The sequence below is a fragment of the Heterocephalus glaber genome, unplaced genomic scaffold (genome assembly GCF_053883595.1).
Source record: "Heterocephalus glaber isolate CG9 unplaced genomic scaffold, H.glaber_assembly_v1.0 deba00001543, whole genome shotgun sequence".
NCBI classification, from domain to species: domain Eukaryota; kingdom Metazoa; phylum Chordata; class Mammalia; order Rodentia; family Bathyergidae; genus Heterocephalus; species Heterocephalus glaber.
Window position 1 is genome coordinate 7,132,825 of NW_028258336.1, and position 12,415 is coordinate 7,145,239.

General features: G+C 38.0%; 1 protein-coding gene across 5 annotated transcripts in view; it reads right to left on the reverse strand.

Moving 5' to 3' along the window:
- The window catches only part of Ipo11 (importin 11), a 213,613-nt gene that overhangs the window by 192,234 nt on the left and 8,964 nt on the right, over window positions 1-12,415 (reverse strand). For 2 of the 5 annotated variants that reach the window (XM_087189573.1, XM_013078962.3), the window contains exon 1: window positions 6,781-6,983. The exons of 1 other annotated variant lie outside the window; for it this stretch is intronic. The gene's annotated coding sequence lies outside the window, so the exon portion shown is untranslated. Of the gene's footprint in view, window positions 1-1,781; window positions 1,903-6,780; window positions 6,985-12,415 lie in introns of those variants that run through there. 2 more of the 5 variants (XM_021242971.2, XM_021242973.2) reach the window with 2 other exon arrangements.

Consider the following 12,415-nt stretch of genomic DNA (forward strand, 5'->3'; position numbering starts at 1 on the left):
TAAAGGCAAGAACTGTCTCATGTCTTATTCAACTACATATACCAACACTTAGCACAGTGGAAGAGATATAGCAAATGTGCAGTAAAGTATGATGAACTGAAAAAAGCAATAATGTGAGTTTAACTGCTAAGAGTAAAAGACAGGAAAAGCTGTTCGGAGGAAAAGCTAAACAAAAAGAAGCCAAGGGACAATGCGAAAGAATAGGAATTGTATCACAGTAGAGAGAGATCTACAAAAATACTGTAAGAATAAAAAGTATGCTGAATAGCTTAAAAAGATGAATGACTGAACAGGCCATCAACTACCTTCCTATACTGAAATAGGGGCACATCAAATCAACAAAATTCAGTACTTTTCCCTAGGAATATCTACTACCCCTTGTTCTAATTCTGTGCTCTCCAATCAACCTTCTAATATTTACATGCTTTATCATTAGACTTCTCTTCCTTTATTCATTCAACAAATATGTATTGAATACCTAAAATGCCAGATACTATGCTAGGCACTATGATATATGAACTAAAATGACAAAAACAAATCCAGGTCTCATGGAAGATATTTTCTAATTACGTATGATTATAATTTGGGGAAAAATAAATGGGTAAACGATATAGTATGTAAGAAGGCAGTATGCAGAGCCAGAAGGCACCTGTGAGAGATATCCTATCCTTTAAATCCAAGGATTTGTCTTACTGGGACTTTTTGGTAAAAGGACATTGGTAAACTATGAGACTCTTGTTTGATCAGTATATATAAGTTACTTGGTATATACAAGCATTTCCATGACTGATCACCCCCAACAGATACAGTTAAATAATAGTGACCCTCCCACCAAATCTGGAACCAGCTGTGAGACCCCAAATAGTATCACCACCACCTTCTGACACTTCTTTAGCTGCAGCTAAACATAAAAATATTCACCAGTAAAAAAACTACTAATTATGTTTATTGCTTTTACTTTCTTTTATTTTTGTGCTTCTTTTAAAGTTTCTTCTCTGATATAAAACAAAGAAATAGGAAGGAAAACCTATGAGCCTGATTTCTGAGCAAGATAATTGGACTAACAACACAATCTAAATTAAATTTAGTAGACTATAATCTATACATTTTGTTGCTGTTTTTTTGACAGTCTCACTTTGTGGTCCAACTGGCCTTCAACTTGCTGGCCCATAACTCTCAATCATCTTGCCTCAGTCTCCTGAGGGTTGGAAATATAAACATGCTATTGGGACTACAGGCATGCACCACTATGCTGGGGTTTATGACCAATAACTTAAGCTTAGTCAAAAACTTGTGGCTACCATTCATGGTGGCCCATGCCTATAACCTCAGCTACTTCAGAGACTGAGGCAGTAGGACTGTAAATTCAAGGCTATCATGGGCAACTTAACATGACCATGGCTCAAGAAAACATAAAAACGGCTTGGGGATGTAGCTCATCAATGGAGCATCCTGAAGGTTGATTCCCAGTACCACAAGAAGAAAAACAAACAAACTCACCCTAAACCCAGAATCTATGATCTTGAGAACCTGCAAAATTTTTCTGCATATGACCTATATAACATTCTTATATAATGATATATAACATGTTTATAGTTCAGGCTCTTGGTTAAAATTTAAGGCCCAGGAACTTCTATTTGTTCAAAGCAGTATCCTACAATCTAGAATAGTACTTGGAACACATGAAAGTGACAAATAAATAGTTGTTAGTTAAATGACAAATAAATACCAATCTCTGCTTATAGTCATATAAAGCCACAAAAATTATACAAGTCTCTCACTTTTCAAAATTAGTCTATCCTCAAGAGAATGTAACATTCCTCTTTCTTTTGATCCTCTTGTAATATAATTTACATTCGCAGTATTCAACAATAAAGCAGCCTCTATTGGTCAGGCACTACCCTGAAAGAGAAAAAATAAGGTAGTCTTTGCATTCAAGTTTACAGAGGAAAAAAGGACAAACAATTACAATATAGTATAAAGGCTGTGGTAAGTTTTTATGGAAAACAATAACACGAGAACCTAACTTACTCAAAGGAGGATGTAGAAGGCTTCCCAGAAGAGAAGAAAGTAGCACCTAAGCTGAGTCCTAAAAGTTAAGTAGTAATTACCCAGATTAGTCCACATTATGGGTGTCTGTCAGACAGGTGAAGGGCACATTCTAGGCATATAAAGGTCTTAACGTTTTAAAAAAAAATCCTAACTTATGAAGAACTGTAAATATTTCAGCATGACTGAAGAATATAAGGCAAAACATGAACAGAAGGTGAGAACAAAAGCAAGGTCCAAATCACTAAGGTCCTTATTTTTTAAACTAGGTAGTTTGAATTTTAATTTGAAGGCCTGTATGGAAGGACTGCAGAACACTACCACAATCTGCCTACAGGAAAAGGCAGGGTAGGGAGGAATAGTATACATGCTTAGAAACAAAGAAACCATTCAGAAAGTTTACACAAAAACCTAAATAAGGCAAGGAATGTAGCTCAGTGGTAGAGCCCAAGGCCTTAAATTTAATCCCCAGTGTTGCCTCCCTCCCAATAAAGAGGTATGTATTTAGACAGTTTGAGGGTAGTGGGAAGAAGTGTAGCACATAAGGTAATAAGGGGGAAAAGTTAAGATTTTAGCTTTTCCAACTGAATGGTGCATGCAAGGATCATAGGAAGAAGAGAATATCAAGAAAGATGAGATACATAACTTTTTTTTTCCTATTCTTTTTTTTCTTTTTTTGGTACCGGGGATCAAACTTGGGGCCTTGCGCTTGTGAGGCAGGCGCCAGAACCACTGAGCTAAATCCCTGACCCCAAGATACATAACTTTTGACATGAACTTAAGGTATCTTAAGATCATCACCATGTGTCAGGATTGAAGAGCAATCTGTGCTACAAAGATAGATTTGAGAATCATCAAAATAAAGATAGTCAAGTCACCAGAGATGAAACCATTCAAAGAGCATAAACAAGAGGGAGAAGGGAGCAGAAGATAGTACCCCAGAGTAAAATAAACATCTGAAGTCATCAGAGAAAAGACAAAGATAAACCGAAGAAAGACTGGCTAAGACAAAGAAGGGAAATACAGTGTCCCAGAAATGTAAGAAGAAAAACTGAAGGAACAAACAGTTAAAATGGCAAATGAGTAAAAAGATTCCATTAGATTTAGCAAAAAAGAGATCAATGGTAACTATCATCCCGTCAAGTTCAGTGATTACTACAGTGCCAGACTTCAAAATATTGAAGTAATAAAGAGATACAAAAAATGAATATAGATTACTTTTTAAAGAAACTTATGGGAAATAATTATAGGTAAAGCTAAAGAGAAATCTAGGGTGAGACTTCACTTGAGATGAGAGACTTGAGTATACTGTACTTAAACACTTACAAATTAGTGCCAGTTAAGAATGAAAGAGTGGGCCCGGGATTTAGCTCAGTGGTTCTGGCGCCTGCCTCGCAAGCGCAAGGACCCAAGTTCAATCCCCAGTACCAAAAACAAAACAAAACAAAAAGAAAGTTCCAGCCTAGCCTGGGTAATTTAGTGAGACCCTGTCTCAAATACATAAATAAATAAATGGGTGGGGGTGTAGCTCAGTACTGAGGATTCAATCCCCAATATGATAAGAATGAAAGAGTGATAACTGAGTATTAGAGACTGAATTGTGTTCCTATGAAATTTATGCTGAAGTCCTAACCCTAGTATTCTTGGTATCTGGAGACAGGTTTTTATAGGATGGTACTTTTTTTTTTTTTTTTTGGTACCGGAGATCGAACTCAGGACCTTGCACTTGGGAGGTAGGCGGTAGAACCACTGAGCCCCTGGCCCTGGAGACAGGTTTTTTAAAAGTTAATTAAGATGATGAAGCTCTACTCCAATACAACTGATGTACTGTACTTATAAGAGTCACCAAAAAAAAAAGAGTCACCAAGGTGCATGTACAACTATATGAAATGGCAGCAGCCATCTGCCAGGACAGAACAGAAACAGGCAATCAGCCCTATCTGCACTTTGACTCTGGGCTTCCTGACTCCAGAACTATGAGAAAATAAATTTCTGTCCTCTAAGCCACCCAGTCTGTGGTATTTTGTTATGGCAGCCTTTGCAAACTAATACATGGTTGAAACACTACTTCTAAAGAAAAAAAATTCTGAGCACAATTAAAGATGGATAGAAATAGTCAATTTGCAGGCGAAAAGAGAACAGAAAGCAATGGCGTCCCTGCCCAATGTATTTCAGTTCCTCTGTCAGTTACAAGGGAATGTTACCTATTAAAAAGTAAAAGGGAAAGTCATAGCTGGGTGTGATGGGTGGTAGGTGCTTATAACCTTAGTGCTCAAGAGGCTGAGGCAGGAGGATTGTTATGAGTTCAAGGACAGCCTAGACTACATAGTGAGTCCAAGGACAGCCTAAACTACACAGTGAGACCCTGTCTCAATAAAAGAAAGAGGGCCGGGGATTTAGCTCAGTGGTTCCGCCACCTGCCTTGCAAGTGCAAGGTCCTGAGTTCAATCCCCGGTACCAAAAAAAATTAAAAAATTAAAAATGAGACAAAGAAAGCAAGAAAGCAAGCAAGCAAGCAAGCCAACCAGCCAGCCAGCCAGCCAGCCAACCAGGCAACGAGCCAAGCATCCAGTCATGGGTTAATAGCCACTATAGGAAATAGCAGAATTATGCTGCCTGACTAGTAGTAAATAAATGTTGTTGAATGTATACCTAGCTCTCACTCATTAATTTTGGTTCAGTTTAAATGTAATGAATTCTGACAGTAATTAGCAACAGCAAAGCATTGGTATGAGTCAAACCTGGGTCATGAATCTAGATGTGTGATCTCTTAAAAGTCATTTACTATTTTGGGGTTTCGGTGTTTTAACCAGATAAATCAGACTTCATAACCAATACAAGATTACTTCAAATTAAAATAAATGATGCTATAATGTTCACGTAGGTTTGTGCATGACTCACTTCTCCAATTTTTACCAACGTAAACAATGTATATCAAGCTTTAATAAACATTCCAATCATTTAGGTAGTTCATTAAAATGGAGATTCTGATTCAGTACTGTCAAATTAAATCTGAGATTGAGCATTTCTACCAAAATCTCAGGTGATGCTATATACATCTGAGTACAAAGGATGTGGAACACAGATTTGGTTTAAACTCTAAAAAGCTTGTAATTGTGCACTATCTATTATCAGCCTGATACTTAGAAAACCAAACAAGGACATGCCAGACTCACACCTGCACTAAATGCATGGCCATTCCGTAAGAAACTCTAAACTGATAATATCCATCTGATGCAGATAAATGACACTAAATCAACAACACTAAATTAGGAGAAGAGATTAAATACAAAGACACATATATTTACATACATATAACACAATGGTAACTAATAAAACATATTACCTTTTCTTAAAAAGGAATATTTTTAGTTCCAGAAAAGCATATTTATTTATTTATTTATTTATTTCAAGGCAAATTTTGCAGTGTATTTTAAATGCAACACACTGGAAGTGTGTTTGATTCTGAAAGTAAACATAATACCACAAACACTAAAGGTTTTTCTATAAATTATCAAATAATCTTTACCTATTTGTTTGGATCTCTCAATAGCATTACTGAAATCAAATTCACTTGTGAGAATTCTCTTTGGCTTTAGGACGACGACTCTCTGGGGCTATCGTCACAACTCAATACCCTAATTTTCCTGTTTCTACTACATCCTGTGCTAGATGCCATCCCAAAAAATTTCCACAAACCCATCACAATCAATAGAAAAGAATATTCTAATTTCACTGAAATCTTCCTCAGTAAATAAAAATGTAAGAAAAAATGTCATGTGATGGATGCATCATACAGTAGAGTCACTGCTCTTAACCTGTGGCCTCTGTGCTGAGAAGTTTGAAATAAGGTGAAAATGAAGGAGGGAAATATCTATCCACGGAGGAAAAAAACATTATGGCTGCAAACTGCTCTTCCTTACTCCCTTCTGAAGAATAAGCAAATCTCAAGGGCTCTACCGCACTGTAACTGAGCTCGTTTCAATTGTAGTGGAGAGTGAGTACGTCAATTGCAGCGCACCAGTAAGGCAGTTTACCAGTTCTACCTATGTCAAGTCACTCTGGCATAAGATTACTTCTCTCATTCACCACCATGTCACAAAAGAATAAAAGAAAATGACAAATGCAATAGACTCCAAAAGAGTTTTGCTGAATCATAAATCATCCCCAAACATAGCTGCAAAAGTCGCTGAGCTTGAGCACTGGCAGCCATACCTTAGCGTGAAGCTCCTCTCCGAAAATGTACAACTTCCTTCACATTTTCATTAAAGGCAAGAAAAGGATTCATGTTTAAAGCTTTCACTGTACTGGTACAGTATTAGCAGCAAGGTTGTGTATGCAATAATCATATACAATGGTTTATACTACAATACATCCTCCCACAATTTGCACAAACGATGCCCCAAGGGCAAATATACCCGCCCTGGCCCACAGCCGCAGCCACAAAGGGCATCCTCGGCTCTGCCCAGCCTGGCACAGTGCCTGCCATCCTGCACCCAGATTCCTATACAACCAAGTTTCCCGCTCATGGGCTAACTCAGGAAGTCCCCTGCAAACGAGTTCCTTGGGTTACACAGGGAGCCAAGTCTACAGGCCGCCCTCGCCTTGCTGCTGCTATCCCTCCTCTCCCGATAGTCGCACGTTCCTTCCTCGCTTCACCGGTCTTGGCTGCCCACCCCAGCCCTTTCCTCCTCTCGCGCGCACTCTGCGGCTTTCGGGCCGAGGCCTCACCGCTTGGTTCAGTCCGGAATGGCTCGGCCCTCCTGCTCTCACTTCTCAACACGAAGTGGCGTCAGTATGTCCCGTACCCCACGCTGCCAGTCCACACGCGGCCAGTCCACACGCCGCCGCCTACTGATGCAGAAAAAGCGGCTTCTAGGAACGCTCCATGTCCTACGTCGCAACTCCAAACGACACCAGCGCGCTAATATTGCGTCACAAACTCGCAAAGGCGATAGGCGAACGGCAGGAAGCGGAGGGTGGGGCTTCCTCTTCGAAGCCAAAGGCGCCTGGTGTCTGAATTAACTATGGTGCGCCTGCTCAGTGTATATAGAGCCGGGAGTCTACTAGCGGCATCTGTAACTATGGAAACCATTGGTCTGCGTTGCCCTACTCGTGGGTTGAAGTTTAAAAAAGGGCTGTTCTACCTTCCCTATTCTGGATAGCAACTGCTGCTTCTAAGGATCTGTCACAGCAGCGAAGAGTTATTAAAATAATCTCCCCCCCATCAGTCAAGCCTCCCTACCACGAGTTATTTTTTTAAGTTCTTGAACTGTTGAGGAGCTCTACTTAGAGCAATAGCAATAACGGAAAGATTCTAAAAGACCAGTTCTGCCTATTTCTGCTACTAGCTAGCTTAGCGACCTAAATTTTCTTGTCTTCAAAGAGAAATTGAGTCGAACGTGGTAGTGCACACCTGTAATCCCAGCACTCAGGAGGCTGAGGCAGGAGAATCGCCACAAATTCAAGGCCAGCCTGGCTACATGAGTTTAAGGCCATCCTGAAGCACATAGGGAGACCCCATCTCAAAACAAAAAAAGAGAGAGAGAGGTGGGGAGAGAGAAAGAATATGAATGAGAAAGCACAGAAAAAAAAGATTGTAAGGAAATAGCAGTATTCATAAATATTAATAAACACTTATTGTTCATTTAATAATGTGCCACCTACTGATGCCGAAAACCAATTTAAGATTTTTACATGAATTGTCTATTTTAATCCTCAGAACACTATCTGGTAGATGCTTTAGTTGGCCCATTCACAGATGAAACTGAAGCACAATGGAGTCAAGTAATATACCTAAGGTTAAGCAGCTAGTAAATGGCAGTGTTAAGATTTGAAAAAAAAAAAAAGGCGAGAGAGAAATTTGAACCAAACAATGGCAAGCTCTGTATTACAAGGATGTTTATCACACAAGGCTATTTTTTTAAAAAATTAAGACATAAAAATTACCTAAATGACCTTAGAGAGGAATGATAAAATTATAATACATCAATATATAAAATACAAGTTAGGGCAGTGTTTCCGCCAACTGCCTCACAAGCACAAGGTCCTGAGTTCATTCTCCAGTATCAAAAATAAATAAATAATGGGGCCTTGGATTTAGCTCAGTGGTTCCAGCTCCTGCCATGCAAGCACAAGGTCCTGAGTTTGATCCCTGGTACCAAAAAAAATAATTAATTAATTAAATACAAGTTGGCCATTTACAATCACATTGAAAGGTATTTGTAGACATGATAATACATTTGCAGTCCATTGTGAGCAGAGTAGGTTACAAAACAGTATGTTCAGTATGGTTCCATCTTCAGAAATAAACAAATGCCACATGTTAAAAGGGCTTGTCACTATTTAGATGAGATTGTGAGCATTTTTTTGGCTAAATTCTCTTCTGATTTTATTGAGAGATAATACAACTCAAATGTTAGGTATGCATAGAATTGCAGAGAGGTCTTGTTTAAAAACAGGCCCTGATGAATTGGGTCTGAGATGTTAGTATAGACAGCTAAGATAGAAATGAACAAGCAGTCAGAGAGGAACCAGGCCCTCTAAGGAGTCAGTACAGAAGATGAGACACATAAAAATTGTCTGGAGAAACTGGAAGACAGCCAGGCCTGTAGGCCTCCCTAGAGATAGAGGAGCAGCTTGAAATTGTGCCATAATCAGCACCGCCTGATTCAGTGAGCCTACATAAGGCATTTCCCCAAAATGCCTTTGATCTTTCTATGTTAGAAGTTAAAGGTAAACTGAAATTAGCAATGCCCACCATACTCCCTCACTACATCACTCCCTTGCCTATTGGATCAATATCAGATAAGCTACTGTACTTGTAACACCAAAGGTTGGCATCATCTTGACCCACAGTGGTTTGGTATGTAGTCATTGTCATGTACGAAAACACCCGAAGAACCTAAGCACCAACCCACTTTCAGGCCCTCTCCCATCTCTCAGGAGCTTTCTCTCAATAAAGTTTTCCTACCCTTAACCTCCTTTGCCCTCATATCCATTCTTTGTTTATTGAGAGACCCAAACTTGGCACATCTGACATCTAACAGGTTGTAACATCCAATGTCTAACTTCCCTGTGACAATGTGGCCTGAGAGTCTTCATTTCTAATGAGTTTCCAGGGAATACCAATGCTCCCGGACCATAGATGACATGGTAAAACTACTATGAGGAATACTTAATGTAGAAAAATTATCTTACTCAGAATAAAGCAATTACCTCATAAGAGTAGATCTCTTCTTCTGGGAGTAATAGACACTTTGAAAATCTAACTTAGAAAAGGAAATTTCTAACTTAGAAAAAGATGCACATAAAAATTTTTTCTATAGTATTAGGATCCCAAATTAGAATGCATTTGGAGGTCCTAGCTTTAGCTGCTATGAATTTAAAATCCAGTCATGTATTATGCACAAAGCAAATATATAGAGCTGAATAAAGCAATATTCTGCTGCATTTCATTACTATATTCTCAGGCTTTTCACAGAAACAGACAATCATTTAAATTAAATCTTTATTATTTAGTTTAGGATACATTTGAGATCCTAATATAATTCAATCTTTCCTCCTGCATACAGTTAAGAATTGCAAAGGGAAAGCATGAAGTTGATGAAGCAAATGCTAAATTAAAGAAATATTTGCTTCCTTTATTTGTGAACTCACATAAAATCCAAGAAATCAACTCAATAACAATGCAACTCATTGTGCCTCAATATATTATTATAACTAAATTCTAATAAATACCTCCTGTGTATCAACTACTGTGTTGTTGTTGTTGTTTTGCTGTTGCTGTCATTGTTGAGGTACTGAGGATTAAACCCACAGTGCTAAACTACACCTTCAGTCTTTTTTATGGTTTATCTTGATAAACTGTCTCTGTAAGTTTCCCAGGCTCACCTGGAACTTGTAATTGTCCTGTGTCTGCTTTCTGAGTAGCTGGGATTACAGGTCTGCACCACCAGACCTGGCAGCAGCTACTGTTCTAAGTGTTTTCTAAAGTTCCAGGCATTGAACTTGAAACATTTTATGTAATTTATCTCATAAATCCTCATCAACCCATGCAGAGAGAGTATTCCTCATTTTACAGATTAGAAACTGATGCTCAGGCTGGGGATTTAGCTCAGTGGTTCCATTGCCTGCCTTGCCAGCGCAAGGTCCTGAGTTTGATCCCCAGTACAAAAAAAAAAGAAAAACAAGAAAATGATGCTCATTGAAATTGTCATTTTTGCACTCAGGATTTTCAGTGGAAGAACACAAACTCAAATTTAGATACAGTACATGTTTTGTGACAGGTAGAATAAAGCATGTCCATTTCTTCATCCTCCAAACTGGCAAATTTGCCATAATTAAGTTAATAATCCTAATATGGGAAAATTATCCCACGGGTCCAATGTAATCACTAGGGTTTTAATGAGAGGGTTTTATCAGGAGTATCAAAGACAAGAAAATATGACTACGAAGGTGGAAAAGCAATGTAGGGGTCACAAGCCAAAGAATACAGTGGCCTTCAAGCTGGGAAAGTTACAGAAATGAGTTTTCTTCTACAACCTCTAGAAGAAACAGCCCCACAGACAACTTTAGACTTGATTTCCATAACCCTAAGAAAATAAATCTATGTTTTTCTAAGCTACTAGGTTTGTTAAAACAATAAGATAAAACAAGATTTTTTTTAAAAAAACTCAGCAAGAGAAAATTAAAATATGCTCCAGAATCATAGCTATCTATCTCACTCCATTTTATTCTTGCAACTTGTGTAAAATTTGGTCTTTGGCAACTCTATATTAAAATATATCTCATTAGGCATTTATAAATTAGCTCACAAGATGTTTATAGCATACCAGATTAGGAAATTAAGTCTTTGAAAAGTGATTTCATCTGTCCTTGAAAATATAATTCACAACAAATTCACTTTGGTTTGAAACTGTGTCAGCCAGTGCTTCCTAGAGAAACACATTTAATGAGACATATACAGATATATAAGAATTTACAAGACTGGTTTACAATGGGTGCCCGCAGAATCAGGTGTGGAAGAGTGCGAAAGATCTGCCTGCAAACTGGAGATCAGAAGGATTCAGTCAAAGGCCTGGAGCTCACTGTAGTGTCCTGTGTAAGTCCCTTTCAGGAGGCCAAAGGGTCTGCACTGGAAGGCTGAAGAGCCTGCTCTGGAAGCCAGGAGAGGACATCCAAAGTGAAAGTGAAGACTGGAGCTCCTCTGAAGAAACAGAAGCAAGCCTTCTTCATTTCTCTTTTATGCCATTCAGGTGACAAGCCTACCAGGTTAGGTGTTCTGTTTTAATTAAATCCTCTCAGTCACACCCAGAACTATGCTGATTCAATTTAGTTGCATCATACTCAAGTTGACTCAATCAGTTAACTCTCAGAGAAGCGAAACTTGGAATAATATAAATTGATTGTAAGGACTGACTATATAAATGATAATATATTCATGTAGTGGGTTAGTATCTGCTTGTTAAAAAAGATGATGTATCTTTCTGAGAGGCTGAAGCAAGAGGATCACCTCAACAACTTAACAGTTTAGTGAGAACATGTCTCAAAATAAAAAATAAAGAGGGCTAGAGACATAATTCAGTATAAAAGCCCTGAAATCAACCCCTACTATGCAAAAAAGGTAGATTTTATTCTTTAATACTAAAAGATGTCCATAATATTTAGTTAAATAATGATAGAAAGTTAGAAGAGTTTTATACATCCAAAAAGTCCGAAAAACTACACACCAATTTACCAATATTTTAATAGATGTGAATCCTGGAGGGTAATTTTCGCATTCTAAAATGTTTTACTACTGTGCTAATTTTTTTTTTTTGTACTGGGGATCGAACTCGGGTCCTTATGCTTGCACAGCAGGCGGCAAAACCACTGAGCTAAATCCCTGGCCCTGTGCTAATTTTTTATGTTTAAGTATTATTTGAATAATTCAAAAAAATAAAATTCAATTAATTCAAACTTGGAAAACAAAAACAGTGGCAAGTATAAAGAGAAATGGGTACTTTTTTATATTCTGCTGGTGAGAATGAAAGTGATTCAACTTATTTCTTTTTTCTTTCTTTTTTCTTTTGGTACTGGGGATCGAACTCTGGACCTTGCTCTTGTGAGGCAGGTAGTGGAACCACTGAGCTAAATCTCTGGCCTGTGATTCAATTACTTTAGAAAATATTCTGTCAATACATAATCCAAAATGAAGTATTCTTGTAGCTTGACTAAGTAATTCCATTCTTGAAAGTCCATACTAGAGAGACAATTCAAAGTATAAGAAATATTTTTCATGCAGGCACTAAAATGTGTACAATTTTTTTATAATTACATTTTTGAAGGAACATGTTTATTGATACATTTTAGATATACATAATGA